The sequence below is a fragment of the Narcine bancroftii genome, chromosome 12, assembly GCF_036971445.1.
Source record: "Narcine bancroftii isolate sNarBan1 chromosome 12, sNarBan1.hap1, whole genome shotgun sequence".
Lineage (NCBI taxonomy): Eukaryota > Metazoa > Chordata > Chondrichthyes > Torpediniformes > Narcinidae > Narcine > Narcine bancroftii.
In genome coordinates this window covers 37,024,205-37,042,658 of record NC_091480.1, presented here as the reverse complement: position 1 = coordinate 37,042,658, position 18,454 = coordinate 37,024,205, and positions in this window count along the sequence as shown.

The following is an 18,454-nucleotide window of genomic DNA, read 5'->3' as shown; positions in this document are numbered from 1 at the left end:
CCTTTGACTCCTGACAATGGCTGCATTGAGGAACTAATCTTGTAGATCGAACTCAGGAATTTCTTATGCACCGTGTTCTTAATTACCAATGCCATAGTATGATGTGCATGCACCTTTTGAATCATGTGAACAGTGGCCATCTGTCACCCATAATAATTACACTGGACAGCAAAGATTTTGCTTCCTGGACACTTTTGGGTATATTTTATGGACTTTGGACTGGTGATCATGAAAATTGCTTTACAATTTTCCTATTACGTACCATTATTTAGATATAACCTATTTTGTGATTTCCTGTTGTATTGTAAGTCTACTCATATATTGCCCACAAAGCAAGCTGTTTTGGACAGTCCAAGCATGCCTGAGCATACATTCAGTACAGATGCTATTCAAATATTGGCTTGGGCATGCTTAGTTAGGACAGATGTAGGCATGCTATAAAAGCAGCTCACATATACAGATGCTGTGCATTCATTGATTATAGATTGAACACATGTTGATGCACATGTTCTTCAGGCTGTAGCATAGTGAGTGTACTTAATAATAGCATTTATTGTCTTCAGGGAGATTCAATACAGCAGAAATGCCTCATCTATGTCGTAACAGCTGCAATGCATTCTGGTACATTTGTGAAGTGTATACGCTTAATACTAAATTCAATAAGATAATCAACTCTACAATGTGCCAACTTCCTACGTGAAGCAGCAAATCTGAAAATATCTTTGTGTTCATCTTAAAGTTGTCTATCATAATCCCCAATTTGTTTTCAGGAAGGCCAAGGGCCCCACCCACCGCGGAGCTTAGCCTTCGTTCCAGTGTTGGTCACCTTTTATTAAAATACCAAAAACCACATTAAATACAAGAAAGAGCAGAAAATCAAATTGATTACAAAAGTGAAATGAATACTAATTTCAAGTAAATAATGTGTTAATTTTGATTTTAAAAGTGCTGTTATCCAAGAATTAATGGCACACTGTAGAGTTGATATATTTTTCCTCATATTCAGAATCACTTGTTTCTGAACAATTTGTCAATCTTAATTTAACTGGATGTTGCTGTTAAAGCTTCCAGTGCCATTTTGGTGTGATTCTGTGTCCCGAGGAGTTTCCAGTTGTTCCCTCCCCAGGGGTATGCCTCCAGCTCCCTTCTGCCACCCGGAAATGTCCTCTTTCCGTTCCCCCTCCGCCCCTCGCTCCACCAAGGCCGCCGAAACCGAGGTGCAGGAGGGCAGCGGAAATGGACATGCAAGGTGAGGGGGAGTGGAGAGAGTGCAGCCTGAAGCCCAGTGGGGGCAAGGAGAGTCGAAGCCTGCCAAGCTGCTGGGGCCATTGGAAAAGGGACCTGGATGCTGAGCTCCACGGCCTGGGAAGAAGGAGGAGAGAAGCGAACCAGCCAAGGAGAAAGTGGTGTCAGATGGAGAGAAGCTGAGGGGGCACCAAGGAGCCTGAGCAGCAGCAAGAGCCAGGCCCAAGGGAGGAGCAGGTGATGGGAAGCCCCCCCCTCCCCCTGGGCCAATGAACCGAGTAATGGGAAGCCTTTGGGCAGTGAAGCTAGTGCAGAGGGTCCAGATGATGGGAAGCAGCCCCATGGAAGACGTCAGGCCAGAAGGAGGAAGATGTGGCATGGTGGAGCCCGGCGAGGTGAGCTTCAGACTGCTGAGGAGTGGACACTGAGAAGCAAAGCTGGAGAGTCCAATGGATAAAAGAGAGGAGCCAAGAGACAGGCTCGGTGTGCCGAAGGGACAGCGTCTGGCAGAAGAGCTGAAAGAAGAAGCCTCGGGTTTTATAATGAGATCTTTTTGTTTTAATGCGGGAGCAATGGCCATCTTTGTTACCTATAATCTCTCACGCACCTGGATGCTTTGTGTTTTTCTGGCGCTGGAACGGGCACCGACAGAGTGGTTCAAGCTGTGTGGGGGATTATGGGTAACAAAGATGGCCATTGCTCCCACATTGTGCCGCCACTGCGAGGTGCCAGAGTGGTCCAGTGAGGTGATGGAGCAGCAATCCGGTGAGCTCCAGCAGCACTGCACTTCAGGAAGTAACTACATTTTAACAGGGGTGGGGTGGGGGGTCACAAATTCAGTGCTTGACGTAGGTTACTTTCCCTTCTCGGCACATATGTTGACATCACAGTGGAGGGCAGCGTGACTGCATCACTCACCCCGCCTCCTTCAGCTCTAGAAGCTGGCTCCCAACTCAGCTGTGCACAAAGGCCAGAACTGCCTTATAGGTCGTCACCGTAAAAGGTAAAATTGCCTTTGTTTTTGCTTGAGCCGGCTATAATGCGGAGTTTCACCCTAAAAAGGCCAAGACTTTCTCTTCCCTTGACCCTCTGTCTCCTTCCATAGAGCTCATCAATTGTCACCTTTCCTCTTATCCGATCTAATTAACACCTTTTGTCTGTGAGTCTGTACTCCCCCTCCCATCCTTCCCTTTTTCTCTTGAGTCTTTAGTTAAGATACCTACCTGCTTTTGGCTCATACCTTGAAAAAGGTTTGGACCTGAAACATCGTTACCTCCTCTGGACGCTCTGAGTTCCTCCAGCATTTCTCTGCATTTTTACCACTGACCATTGCTTTTATTGAGGGTTTTTCACCTCAGAAAAAATGGATAGCTTGGAACTTGCTCATTCCAGATAGAATGCAAAGATAACCTTTGTTTGCTTCAACTATTGATGTTTGCTTTTTCTCTCCTCTTAAAAGCTTATTGTCAGTTAATCAATTCAGACTATAAAAAGCATTTATGGCGAACACCCTTCAGGTAAAGAATTTTCCCCTCATCTTTCTGCTCACTCTTTCTGCAGCATTTGTGAATTACTGCCTCTCTGTCACCGTTTTCCTGATGAGTTCAGATGATCAAGAGCCTGATGAATTTCAAATGCATTTCTAGATGCATTTCTAGAAGTATCAGGGAATGGAAGGAGCACCGTCTTCTCAGAACGACAAGGTTGTTTCCCTGATATAATCCACGCTGACCAAGAAATCTTATAACAATTCACAGTACGGAAACAGGCCATATCGGCCCTTCTTGTCTGCACCGATTTACGTGAAACTCCACTAGTTCCATCTAACTACTCCCTTGCCCATAACCCTCCAACCCCCTCACATCCATGTCCTCCTCTTAAATGACAGAATTGACCCTGCCACAACTACTTCTTCTGATAGATCATCCCACTCAGCCACTCAGTGAAGAAGCTTCCTCTTATATTACTCCTAAAATTTTGTCCCCTAAACCCTTAACTTGTGGTCCCTCGTTCAAATCTCCCCTACCCTCAGGGGAAAGAGCCTATTCACATCTACTATATAACCTTTGTTTAGTTTGTGTTTAATTTCAGGCATCATGGCACGGACGATGTTATTTCCACGGTGGAATGTAACATTTCCTGATTGGGTTTGCTGGTTCTGGTCCTTACTTCTATAATGATGTAAATTAAATCAGAATGATATTGTGCTCCTTTGTCTGAAAAACTAGGTATTATTTTCCTAGGTCTGCCTGTCAATGCGTGATCACAGAGTTTCCACATTCCAAACCCTAACCACTGCCAGTCCTGGTCCAAAGGAGCCTCCCATGATACTAATTCTCTGCCTCTCCCCCTTCCCTCATCCCCTGTCACCCTCTTTTTAAAACAATTTAGACGTAAGGCACAGTAGCAGGCCCTTTTGGCCCACGAGTCTGCGCCAAAATTGAGCGACAACCCCCAATAAATTTTGAACACTGGGAGGAAACCGGAGCCCCTGGGAAAAACCCATGCAGATGCTGGGAGAACATTGATGCGCTATCAATAACTCGAAAGACTGGAGGTACAGAACAATAGGTTTTTATTTACGATAAAGGCATCCCACGTTGTGACCCAGGCTTTCTGGGGAGGGGTTATGGTGCTGGAACCTTTATACAGGGTCAAGAGGGAGGAGCCACGGGTCCAGTCACAGCAAGGAGTGGAGCCAGATAAATGAGTGTACAGCTGTTCACCACAAACATATACACTCTTTGCAGACAGCAGGGGATTCAAACCCTAGTCCCAATCCCTGGCGCTGTGACAGCGTTGCGCTAACTGTGCCAGTCACCCTCTGTCCCTAACAACAACCACCTGTCTCTGGCTTTGAATCCTCGACCAACAAAATCCTCCCCTCACTCCTGGTTGACCTTCTAGTCAAGGGCTGAACCCCTCCAATCTCCCACCCCCATAACATTCTCTCACCTTGGCAGCAATCTCTGGCACCAGTCTGGTTTCTTCTTTGTGAAACTTTGCCTGAATGGTAAATGATTATGAATGGAAGTGTCTAAAGATAACATCTATCTGTTTTAACCAAAGTAATTTAAAATTGAATATCAAAGTACAGCGTTTAGATTTATTGTCAGAGTGCATGCAGGACATCACATACAACCCTGAGATACTTTATCCTACTTTTGCCATGCAGAATTTCAACCAGTAGTGCAAAAATCTATGCTCAAGATATGTATTCAAAGGAGAGAAATATAAAGAAAGAAAAGTAAACAAACTGACAAAGAACAGAAAATAGATATTCAGTAAAAATAATGTTCAAAGTAAGAGTTTTTAAATGAGTCCCTGATTGAGTTTGTCGTGGTGGAGTCTGATGGTGGAGGGGGAGCAGCTGCTCCTGGACCTGGTGATGCGAGTCATGTGGCACCTGTACCTCTTTCCTGATGGCAGCAGCGAGAACAGAGCGTGTGCTGGGTGATCCTTGATGATCGCTGCTACTCTCCGATGCCAGTATTCCCTGTAGATTTTCCATGTAGTATATAATTATATCACTATTCTATTTTTCTAACACTCCAGTTCCAGTTTTTGACAATGAAGAGCACTACAGTACTCGAAATGAAACATGCTTTAATTACAATACTTATATATTGAAGAGAAATGAGAAAGTCTGAAGACTCTGTGATTGTAGTTAATACTCAAAAGTGCTGGAGAAAGTCAGCAGGTCCCGCAGCGTCCACAGGAGACAAAGATAAATTACCAGCATTACAGGCCTGAGCCCTCCGTCAAGGTAGGAGCCTGAATGAAAAGGTGAGGGGAGTGGCAGGGGGAGGCCAACAGGCAAGGGCCCATAGGTGAACATGGATAAGGGGGCAGGGGAGTGAAGCTGAGAATTGATCGGAGGAGGGGGAGATAGCTCTGTGAATGCTGGTGGGAAAGAGACAGAGCTTTCAGAAAGGAGGCATACGGTTCGGAAAAGGGAAACACGGGGGTGGGTCCTAATGGAAATTGGAGTAGTCGATGTTAATGCCGTCCATTTGGAGGGTTCCCGGCCAGAAGATGAGGTGGTGTTCCTCCAATTTGCGGGTGGTGTCAGTTTGGCAGTGGATGAGACCATGGACAGACATGCCAGCATGGGAATGGTGCAGGGAATTGAAATGGGTTTCCAGAGTTGAAGTGCTCAATGAAGTGATCTCCCAGTCTGCACCCAGACTCTCCGATGTAGAGTAAAGCCACAACGGGAGCCACAACGGGATGCAGGAGTCGACCTCTGCTGATTCACAAGTGAAGTGTTGCTTCAATTGGAAACAGTGGTAAATTAACTACCACCCGGGGGCTAGGCTGAACTTTAGTAAGGGCCCCACATTGACATTGCCCCACAGGCCCCACCCTTCATCCGACGCTGTGACTGTGGTAAAACACAGAAATGCTGGAGGAACTCAGCCAGTCTCGTAGCGTCCACAGGAGGTAAAGATAGCTTGAAGAAGGGCCCAAAACGTCGATAATACATCTTTACCTCCTACAGTCACTGCAAGACCTACTGAGTTCCTCCAGCATTGTTATTTTACAACTCAATTTACAAACACGAGTTCGGCTTCTCCCTTACGTTTTGCAGAGATTTGCGTGAATAATAAGAGACCAAAGGAATGAATTAGCTTTTCATTTATTAATAAAACTTATGCAAAATCACAGTACAAAGATGATTAAAAAGGTAGACATATTAAAGTATGTAGCAATCACTATCACCTTTGGTTGGTGTATTTGAAGACAAATCACTGATTTAATTTAATATTATATAAATTCAACAATTAATTTAATGTGCAACCTCTTTTGTGGACTCAGCCAACTTCAACCCACTGGGCAGGGAGAGGTCGCCTTCCCCTTCCCCCGTCTCGCTGGGCAGGGAAAGGTTCCCATCCCCCATCCCGCTGAAAAGGGAAAGGTCCCTGACACACAGCATGGAAGCCTTTGAACAAGGGCCCCTGCTCTGTCATCCTTCCACTCCCCAGGGACAGAACAAATGGCCCTCGAATGAAGGTCAGACAAAACGGAATTTAAAAAAAATAACAAAATGATATGCCTGTCAATTCTGAATAATACTATACAGTTTGTTTCAACTTTAATTTACATTAGTCTTATCGACGAGGATCCTAGGTATGTTTTAATTAACAGCCAGAGTTCAGTCTGCTCTCTGTTCTTTATCTTCACCAATCTTAAGTAAAACCAAAGATTGTGATATTAGTATGTTTGCTTTGAATTAGGCAATAAAGCAATGGCTTTGTCATGGGGAACAATTGAAAGTGAGTAGGGTGCTTCAGGTTTCACACATGAAGTTTTGCGTCCCAGTAAATCCTTTCTCCAAAAGGCAGTTTCAATGTTCAACTTCATGATTACTCAGTCCCTCCAATATATATTGTGCACCGTGGCCTTTTTGAACTGTTACTATCCATTAAAGATGCCATCCCTGGAATGGACTGGATTAACTTTTGCGTGGGAGAGTCAAAGAAGGTTTGGAGAAGTTGCAGCATTCGTTCGAGGCACTCAAATCAGTGCAGTGTTTGCTGTGGATTCATGTCCATTCCACAACTCCTCTTGCCCTATCCAGTTCCTCGACACCGATTGTTTTTGCGAAAGTCCGTAGAGCCAGCCTCCTTACCTTTCGGGCCCCTAGACTTCAGCCTACTCGGCCTAATGGTTAATCCACCATTACTTGGGGCCCTGAATGGTGGTGAGGACACAAGTGGAGCATTTCCCATGGTCACAAGGGTAGGTACCAAGGGGGTGATTAGTGGGAAGAGATGAGTGGACATGGGATTCAGGGAGGGAGTGGATCCTATGGGAAGAGGAGAGGGGAAGATGTGTGTGGTGGTACACCACCGGCCTACTTCAGGGGGCAACCTCTGTACCTGCAGGAGTGTAAGGGGACAGGACAACACCTGGCAGACTGTCAATCAGTTGTCCTGAAGGGATCAAGCGCCACCCCGTCGGGTGTTAATCACCCTCTGGGATATAAGCCTGTGCCGCCCTCCCGAGGCCTCACTCTGAGTTGCTGCAGCCACAGCCAGCCTGGCTCTGTGGAGGTTTTTGTGGATTAAAGCCTGTTGTACAATTTTTACCTTGGGTGTGTCTGATTCTGGCTAACAGCGCACCACAATTTAATCCACAAAATATTACCACTGCTGCCATGGAAAAACTACTGAACGCAGGGAGCCTCGAAGTCAAACCACACCACCCGGAAGCCCAGACATGCTTCAAGATCTGGCAGCACGCGGTCGAGGCAATCATTGAGGCACATGAAGCCGGAATCCTGGACTCAGATCGGAAGAGGTTGGTCCTACTCCGGTCAAAGCTGGGTCCCCATGCCTTCCAGGCAACCAAAGGCTGCTCCACGTGCAAGAGTGCAATGAACACTCTCGAGAACTTGTACAAGCCCCCCATATGAATGCGGTCTGTACAAGGTACCTCCTCAACAACCGAGCCCAGCAACCCAGGGAGACGGCTGAGTCTTACCTGGGATATTTGTGAAGGTTGGCCTGACCGTGTCTGGCTGAACCCGGGGTAGGTGCAGAGGAAGTCGAGAGGCTGATCCGGGTCGCCTTCGTCTGAGGGCTATGCACGAGGGCCATCCAGCAGAAGCTGCTGGAAGTCAATATCTATGCTCTAACCAAGACTGTGGAAGTGGTCCAAACCCTGGAAGCAGCAGCCCTGCACATCGAAGCCTTCAAGTCCAGGTTCCCCCAGACTCCCTCATGGCCCTCTCACACTGCAACTGCAGCCCCAGACCAAGCTGGGGAGGGGAAAGTCACTGTGGCAGGTGCTTGGCGCCCTTTAAGTGCTGTGGGTCCTGGCGTGGGTCAGATCGACTATTGCGCCAAAATTGCCTGGCTTGGAACCAGTATTTTTCCCGATATGGCAAGAAAGGCCACTTTGCAAAAGTGTGCCTCTCTAAACCTGCCGGCAGCTCAGCGGCCCTCTATGACCTCTCTACCTCCCTCGCAGACCGGACCCCCCAACGTGCGCGTGACGGGCGGCACCATTGTCCCCGGACAACTTCCGCTTTCCCCAACTTTGACGGTGCAACATCCGGCCCCGCCAGCAACTGTCGCAGTGTATACCCTGAGCACCTGCACTAGCCCTGCCCTCGCCAGCGCCGCTCGCCGAGAACTACAGCGACATCACTTCCGGTTGACACAATGATGTCACTTCCGGCTGACGTAATGACGTCACTGCTGCCGGCCGTGATGACGTCACTTCCCCGGTGTAATGGACACGGCTGGGGAAGGAGGCCAGCCACACAGCGGGCCCCCACATGCTACCGCCATCTTGGGTCAGGCAATGGCCGACACGGAGGGCCCCCGATAAAGTTGAGAATGACGTGGTCAACACCGGCGATGACCAGGCCGCCTTACTGACACTCCCCACGCCTCCGGGTGACATCGGCTGCCGCACGCTGCACCCAGCGACCGACGTCGATGTGGTCAACATGGGCGATGACCAGGCCGCCCTACCGATGCTCCCCACATCTCCGGAAGCCATAAATCACTGCGCACAGCCAGAAAGAGATGACTCTGACTCCGAGACGGTCCTGGCCGCCACCATGCTGACCAGGGACACTCAATGACCTCGGGCGCTCGATGATGAACCTGCAAGTCAACAGGCAAGTTCGACAGTGGCAGCACCAAGAGCTTCATTCACCCGAGTGTGGCCCACTCCCTGAGATTAAAAGTCCACCCCACCACCTGCTCAATCGCCCTCGCCACCAAGGATAAGACTGTTGGTACCCTCGGGCGCTGCTCAGCTGATATAACTGTGGGAGGGGAGACTTACACAGGGTTCAGGCTCCTGGTCATGCCCAAACTCTGCGCCCCAATCCTCCTGGGTCTAGATTTCCAGTGCCACCTGCAGAGTGTCACCCTTGCCTTCGGGGGGCCCCAACCTCCACTCACATTACACAGCACACCAATCTACCAGCCCCGGTCAATCTGCGGCCTCTCCACACTGCGCATCACCCCACCGGCGCTCTTCCCACATCTTGCTCTAGACTGCAAGCTGATCGTCACCAGAAGTAGGCGCTATTGTGCCGCAGACAGAGACTTCATCAAGGCGGAGGTATGGCAACTCCTGGTGGAAGGTGTCATAGAGCCCAGTAATAGCCCTTGGAGAGCCCAAGTTCTGGTGGTCAAAGGGGGAAGTAAGCCAAGGATGGTCGTGGATTACAGCCAGACCATTAACCAGTACACCCAGCCGGACGCCTACCCCCTGCCGAGGATCGCCAACATGGTCAACAAGATAGCCCGATACCGGGTTTTCTCCACGATTGACCTGAAGTCGGCGTATCACCAATTCCCCATCCATCTGAAGGGCAAGCCCTACACAGCCTTTGAGGTGGACAGGTGCCTGTACCAGTCCCGCCGGGTTCCTTTAGGGGTCACGAACGGGGACTCTGTTTTCAAGCAGGAGATGGATCGCATGGTAGACCGGTACAAGCTAAAGGTGACGTTCCCGTATCTGGATAACGTCACTATCTGTGGCCGTGACCAGCAGGACCACGATGCTAACCTGGAAAATTTCCTCCAGATGGCTGGGGAGCTGAACCTCACTTACAACAAGGAGAAGTGTGTGTTTAGCACAACCAGCCTCGCCATCCTGCGGTACATCATGCCCATGGAGTCGTCGGCCCAGATCCAGAAAGGATGCGCCCATTAATGGAGTTCCCCTCTCTCCCACACTAAAGGCCCTCCGCAGGTGCCTTGGCCTGTTCTCTTATTACTCGCAGTGGGTCCCTCGTTTCTCGGACAAGGTCCGCCCACTGGCTCAAGCTACAACATTTCCCCTCCCACCCGAGGCGCAGACAGCCTTCATCCACATCAGGCAAGACCGCAGACACTACGATGCAGGCTGTGGATGAGGACTCCTCCTTCCAGATGGAGAGCGATGCCTCTGAGGTGGCCCTCGCTGCTACCCTCAACTAAGGGAGGGGTGCCACGTCACTTTCTTCTCCATGACCCCCTATGGGTCCAAGCTAGGGCACACTGCCATTGAAAAGGAGGCCCAGGCAATTGTGGAAGCGGTCTGCCACTGGCTCCACTACCTGGCCGGCAGGAGATTCACCCTCCTCACGGACCAGCGGGCTGTGGTGTTCATGTTTAACACTACCCACAAGAGCAAGGTCAAGAACGACAAGATCCTGTGCTGGAGAGTCGAGCTGGCAAACTACATCTACGACGTCCAGTACTGCCCCGGGAAGTTTAACGACTCCCCGATGCCCTCTCTCACACCTGCGCGTCTATGCATGACGACAGGTTGCAGGCCTTGCATGAGTCCCTCTGCCATCCGGGTGTCACCCGGTTGTACCATTTCATTAAGTCCCGAAATCTGCCGTACACCATCAGGGACGTCAGGGACATGACCGAGGCCTGTCGGGTCTGCGCGGTGTGTAAACCCTGCTTCTTCCACCCGCCCAGGCCCATGTTGTAATGGCTACTCGGCCTTTCGAGCATCTCGGCATGGACTTCAAAAGACCCCTGCCTTCCACGAACCGAATTGTCTACTTCCTCACGGTAGTGGACGAGTACTCACACTTCCCTTTCGCTATCCCTTGCCTGCACACCTCCACGGCCACCGTCACCAGGGCCCTGGGGAAGATTTTCACCATGTTTGGCTCCCCCGCCTTCATCCACAGCGACTGGGTGTCTAGTTTCACGAGTGACGAGTTGCACCAATACCTGACGGCGAGGGGCATCGCGATCAGTCACACGATGAACTATAACCCGAGAGGCAATGGGCAAGTGGAACGCAAGAACGGGATGGTCTGGAAAGCAGTTCTCCTGGCTCTCAGGTCGAAAGGGTGGGCCGTTGTATAGTGAGTGGAAGGATGCCCTGCCAGAGGCGCTTCATGCCATTCAGTCGCAGCTGTGCACGGCTACCAATGAGACTCCTGTTCTCATTCCCCAGGAGGTTGGCAACTGGAATGTCCCACCCAGCATGGCTCACGTCCCCGGGACCGGTGCTCCTGCATAAGCAGGTACGGACACACAAGGCCGAAGCCCTGGTCGAGCAGGTCTTCCTCCTACATACATACCATAACTACGCTTACGTTAGGTTCAGCCATGGCAGGGAGAACACCGTCTCAACCAGGAACTTGGCACCAACAGGAGCACCCACCACACCATGCCACCCTCAAACCCAGGACGATGCTGACCGGGCATACATCCCTATCCCCAGGCAGCTATGGGGCACGCAGGACCTCCTTGACCTCCATGGGCCTGCTTCAGCCTTAGGAGATGAACCCTCCCCCCCACCCATCCAATATGACCCGCATACGTTGACTCTGGCTTCCCCGGCCACCTCTCCGTGTGGCACCACACCAGCCACCACACCCCTGCCACCAGCCCCCCCACTTCCCCTCTGACCAGTGACCAGGAGCCAGTTCTACAATGGTCACAGAGACCCCGGCGGCCACCGGATCGTCTCAACCTGTAAATGTTGCATGTATATAGTGGGTGCGATTCCTTGTTACTGCTCGCCCCCCCCCCCCCCCACCGGGACAATTTTTAAAAAGAGGGTGAATGTGGTGGTATACCACCGACCTACTGCAGGGGCAACCTCTGTACCTGCAGGACGGTAAGGGGACAGGAGAGCACCTGGCCGGCTGTCAATCAGTCACCCTGAAGGGATCAAGCCCCACCCAGTCGAGTGTCAATCACCCTCCGGGATATAAGCCTGCGCCGGCCTCCCGAAGCTCACTCAGAGTTACTGCATCTACAGCCAGCCTGGCTCTGTGGAAGTCTTTGTGGATTAAAGCCTGTTGTACAGTCTTTACCTTGTGTGTGACTGATTCTGGTTAACAGTGCACCACAATGTGTCAGGTGGAGGGATCACAGGTGGAAAGTACAGAAGATAATATGTTGGATGCAGAGGCTGATGGGGTGGAAGGTGAAGACAAAGGGAATCCTGTCCTTGTTGCACCTGGAGGAAGAGGAAGCCAGGGCAGAGATGCAGGTAATGAATGATATGTGAGTTGGGCCAAGTTGATGGTAGTAGAGGGGAAGCCAATGTTTTTGAAGGGTCAAGACATCTCGGATGATCTGGCATCGAAGACCTTCTTCAGAGCAGATGCGACTGAGATGGAGGAACTAAGAGAAAGAAATGGAATCCTTATGGGGGACAGGATATGAAAAGATATAGTCAAGGTGACTGTGATAGTTGGTAGGTTTGTAGAAGAAGTCTGTCGAGAGTTGGTCTCCCATAACGGAGACAGAGAGATCGAGAAAGAGAGTGCTGCTAGAAATGGACCAAGTGAATTTGAGGCCAGGGTTGCCTGCAAAGTGGACAAAATTGACAAGCTTATGTGCATGAGGCAGCTCCAATATAGTTGTCAATGTAGAGGAGGAAGAGTTGAGGAGCTTTGCCTGTGTAGACATGGAGCATGGATTGCTCCACAAATCCAACAATAAAGGCCGGCATAGCTGGAGCCCATGAAGGTCCACATGGCTATTTGGAGAAAGTGGGATGAGTATTGAGGGTGAGGACAAGTTCTGCCAGCTGGAGGAGGGTGGTAGTGGAGGGGGAACTGGGTGGGTCTGTTGTTGAAAAGGAAACTAAGGGCTTTGTAGCCTTCGGTATGGGGAGTGGGGTGGGGGGGGAATGGAGTTGTGTAGTGATTGGATGTCCATGATAAAGATGAATTGGTCAAGTTTTCAGGGCACTGGAAGTTGTTGAAGTGATGGAGGGCATGTGAAGTAGGTGGGGAGGGACTGGACCAGGGAGAACAAACTGGAGTCAAGATAAGCAGATACTAAATCGCAGGGGCAGGAATATGTGAAAACAATGGGTCTACCGGGACAAACAGGTTTGTGAATCTTGGGTAGGAGGTAGAATGGGACAGTGCTGGGTTAGGAAATAATAAAGCTGAAGGCCGTGCGAGGGCAATGACCGGATGCGATAAGTTCAGAGATAATGCGCGAGACGGTGGTTTGGTCATTTTTGATGGGGTTCTGTTCAAGGGCTAAGTAAGAGGAGGTGTCTGAGAGCCGTTGTCTGGCTTTGGCAAGGTCGAGGTCACAGCAGCACCACCTTTATCTGTGGGTTTGCTTGCAAGGTTAGGATTGGTATGAACAGAGTAGGGAGGCAGAGCAATCCGAAGGGGTGAGATTAGAATAAGTGAGGGGAATGGTGAACTCGAGAGAGAGAGCAGCAGTGGAAATATAAAGATTCAGATAAATAATGAGCAGGACTCCGTAAACCACATGTGTATCACAGAACAAATACTCCCAGGTTATTAAATGCTCACAGCTCAAGAAAGACATTGAATAATAAATATATAAGTCTGCCAATAAACATTTTTTATTACTGATTTCTTAAGAAGTGGTTGCTGCAACACTCCTAATTAGAAAAACTTATATGTGGGAAGCCTTCCTTGTCAGACGTTACAACTGAAACTACTTTTTATGGATCTCAATAAGTAAAAGATACTGTGGCTTTTGAAAATTTATGGTTCGCTTTACCACAACTTGCCGTCAATAAAGAGTGGAGTTTATGTGAAAGAGCCTGAGTAAATGGAGTAACTGTGCCATTGCAATGGAAACTGCGGGCAGATGCTCCTGCTTGACTGAAATTTCATCTGTTAGAATGTGAGGACATAGGCAATATTAGCAGAAGCAGGTGTATTGACTGAGCCTGCAACATATACCATTCAACATGACCATGAGACAATATTCCTGCCCCTGCCCATACCCCTTGATTCCTCCAATAGCTTAATAATTTCAAATGCAATCCAGGAGTGAGCTTCCACTTCAGAATCAGAATCAGGATTTATTGTCATGAACGAGTCATGAAATTCGGTGTTTTGTGGCAGCGTCATAGAGCAAACATTCATATAAAGCACCTTCCAAAGATGAATAAAAATAGTGCACGTAAAGTCAAAGTGAGGCAGCGTCTTTGCTTCATTGACCATTCAGAAATCTGATGGCAGCAGGAAAGGAGCTGTCCTTGTGCCGCTGAGTGCTCGCCTTTAGGCTCCTATACCTTGCAGAGTGAAGAGGGTGGTGGGGGTCCTTGACAATAGAGGCTGCTTTCTTAAGACCCCGTCTCTTGTAGATGTCCTTGAAGGAGTGAAGTCTGGTGCCCGTGATGTTGCAGATCAAGTTAACAACCCTCTGGAGTGTTTCTTGTCCAGAGCATTGGCACATCCGTACCAGTCAGTGATGCAACCAGCGACAATGCTCTCCACTGTACACCTGTAGAAGTTTTCGAGAGTCTCTGGTGACGTACCGAATCTCCTCAAACACCTCACTAAGTATAGCCGCTGGTGAGCGTTCTGCATGATTGCATCAACACGGAGGTTCCAGGACAGATCCTCAGAGATGTCGTCACCCAGTGGTTCGAGTGAACACATTTCTCCCCATTTCAGTTCTAAATGGTCAACTGTTTGTTCTGAAACTGCAACCCTCGTTCTAGACTTCTCAAATAGGGGAAATACCCTCTCTTTATCTGGCATGTGTAGCCCTCTCATCCTTCCAAGCTCCTGAAAATCAAGGGGAGCTTCCTTGGATGAGAGCTCCTCCATCTACTAAGTCTTTTCTGCACTCATTCTGATACAAGAAGATCCTTTCTGAGGTTAGGAAACCCAAACTGGGCAGCCACTCTTACCGCAGTCTTACCAAGGCCCTCTATAATTAAAAAAAAACACATTTGTTCTTGCATTCAAATCTTATTCCAGTAAAGGCTAATATAACAACATTCCTGAATTGTCCTCAGCACCTACATGTTACCTTTCAGTGATTTCTTCCAAAGATACCCGGGTCCTTTTGAACATTAACATTTTGTAAACTCTTAAAATATACCCAGTTCTTCTGTTTTGAGCATCAATGTGAATGAATTTACATTTTCCTCAGTTCAGCATCTTGCACCAGGTGTTCCCTTCAAATGTAAGGCTAAAAATGACGATTAATCAATCTGAATGATGGATGAGTTAGGGTGGCTCTACTCACATTACTCCTTCATTTTCATAGAATCAAAATGACCTTCAGCTGGGTAATCATTCGTCAAGGAACTATCATGGTTCCTTCATCTGTCAACACTTAAAATTGCATTCCCAGCTGCGGATCAAAAGTAGAAAAAACAGAATTTTGGTTTCAATTCCATTGAATAATACCAATTTGCTGGAAGAAAGACTCTTTTTGCTTATTGAAAGATGCAGTGTTCCTTTAGGTTCTACTTGCTGGCAGGAACACAATGGAAATGTCAGGTTGCCAGGTCCTTGGGCTTATGATCGCACCACTCTTGCTGGGTTCTCTTGCTTAGGTGACCTTTTGCTGGTGTGTGTTGGATGGGAGGAGGGTCAACACCTGATTTAAAATATATCTGGGCCACCATTCTCGTCGCCCTCCTGAAAAATACAGGAGATTCCCAGTCTAGATATTTCACCATGTTGGAGGTGGCCAAATCTTCTAGACTCACTGCTTAGAAGGAAATTTATTGCCATATGCATAAATGCTATGTATAGATGCAATGGAAGTCTTACTTGATGCATGCAACAGATAACAGCACATAAGAAGAGAGAAAAAATTGTTTAAGGTCATTTGCCACATTATAATTGGCACAGTGTAAAGGGTTCTTCTGCAAGCCATCTAATAGGTTAACTCTAAACATACAGTCATATAAAGTTGAAGAACTAGAACACAATTACAGGGTGTAGGGTTATAAATAAAAGAAAGATCATTTTACCAAGCAAGGGCAGAGTGGTACACACTCTTGTGTGTTTCAATCAAGAGCCTTGAAGGACATAGGGATCTTTTGGTGCATGATTTCACATTTTTGAGCCTTCTCCCCAATGCAAGAAAGGAGAATGTGTCCAGGTGTGATGAGTATTTTGCCTGCCTTTCCACAGGCAGCAGGAGATGTAGATGGAGAGAGAAAGGCTTGCGTGTTGTTCTGAGCCGCCCATAGTCACCACAGGCTAAGAGCAGATGCCATCTTGCTGACTCTGCGTTAGGTCATCTGGACTACAAGAACACTTTTGTCCAGCTATTGTTCATTGACGAGAGATCAGCGGTCAAAACCATCATACCAATAAAACCTACGGCCAAGCTAAACAATCTGGAACTCCTCTGCAGCTGGATTCTCTACTTCCTCTTTGCCGGACCCCAATCAGTGGCAATTAGCCCCACCATCTCCTCCTCACTGACAATCAATACAGCGACACCCCAAGGCAGTGTGATTAGTCTCCCGCTTGATTCTCTGTGCACCCATGAGTGCATTGCAAAGTTCAACTCCCTCGTAATCTATAATTTTGCTGACAACACCAACATTATTTCTCATTTTTAAAATTTACAGCACGGTAGAAGCTGCTTCTGGCCATTTAAACCTGCATAGCCCAATTACACCCAAATAAACCCTCAACCCTGTCCGTCACATTTTGGAGGGTGAGAGCACCCAGAGGAAACTCATCCAGACATGGGGACAACACACAGACTCTTACAGACAGCACCGCTGGTGCTCTGATAGCGTTTTGCTAACTGCTACGCTAACGTGAGTAACTTGAAATGATGAATCAAGGAGATCGAAGGTCCATTGGGTGGTGCCAGAACAGCAAACTTACTCTTTGCATCACAGACCAAGGAGATTATCAGATTAATACGTCTCATATCCTGATGGACTTCATTATTGAGACTTAAAATAATTGGCCAGTGAGATAGTTATTGAATTAGTCAGAAAATGGCAAATTCTGCTCCTTTATTCAAAGGATGGGGGGGAGGGTCGATGTTGTGGATAAAAAGAGAAAACAAGAAGCAACAAGTCAGTTCACCCAGCATCCTTCACAGAGAAAATATTGAAGACATATTTAAAGATGTTAGTGTTGAGCAAAAAATTCAGGGGAATTAGGCAAAATCCTTGAGCGAGAATGTAAAACTAGGGCCACACTCACTGCTTGAAAGTAAGGGGTTTGAGACACGGAATCTCTGATGCTATGTTGGAGAAGGGGAGGGAGAGAGAGAGAACGTACCTAAAATGTGTCCCATTGTGAAACTCCAATTCTACTAATTGTCACACCCAAGTCAAAGTGTTGTTCAAGTCAAGTCACCTTTATTTGTTGTTTATACATGATAAAGATGAGAGTGTTTCTCCAGGACCACAGAGCAGATTTGCATAAATATGTTAAAAATAGAAGTTAAAATATTAAGACGTATACAGTAAAAGTCCATGGTACACTATCCACATAAGTTCTGAGAATTCAGGAGCCTGATGGCTTGAAGGAAAAAAAACTGTTGCTCAATTTGGATGTAAGGGGCCTAGTGCTGCAGTACCTCCTACCATTTGGCAGAAGAGAGAACAGTTTACATGAGGGGTGTGTGGAGTCCTTCACAATGTTTATTGCTTCTCGCATGCATCAAGTGTTGTAGATGTCTGTCATGGTATGAAGAGAGCCCCCAATGATCTTTTCCGGTGACTTCACTATCCTCTGCGGGGTCTTGCATTCCGAGGTGGTATAACTTCCAAACCAGGCGATGATGCAGTTGTACAGGATGTTCTCGATACATCCTCTGTAGAATATAGTGAGGATGGAGGGTGGGAGATGAACTTTCCTTAGCCTTCGCAGGAAGTAGAGACACTGCTGGGCTTTCTTGGCTGGTGTGAAGGGACCAGGTGAGATTCTCTGCCAAGTGCACACCAAGGAACCTGACGACCTCAATGATAGAGCCGTCAAACGTGCTAAATCACTTGAGATGTGATTCAAAATCATAACAAAATCTTAAAAAATGAAGGTGGAGGGAGAACGAGCATTGTTTGCTTAGGCCTAGAATGGAAATGCTGTGCAATCAAAGGGAAAACAGTAATGCCTACTGCTCATGCCGGTGGGATTTTCCACTAAAGATACAGGTTCTCCGCCACACAGAGTCACTGTAGTCAGGAAGGGAGAATTCATCAATTCCCTGGAAGTTGCACCTCATCCCGTTGCAGGTGGGTTGAACCCCAGAGGGTAGGCGATGTAAGGTTCAGCTCATAGCAGGAGAGAAAAAGGGAAAGACTATCCTGGTGTCACCTTTTAAGGTTACTGCTATCTCCCAACCTCAGCTAGGTCTCTGATCAGGACTTCTGGAGAGTAGGCAACAATTCCATTTCCTACTTATTGTGAATGTGAAGGATAGGGGCAACACCAGTGGGCTGTTTAACAAAGTACTACATCCCTTCGAACTTGATCTACAGCAGATACCCTCATTGGAGAGATGCA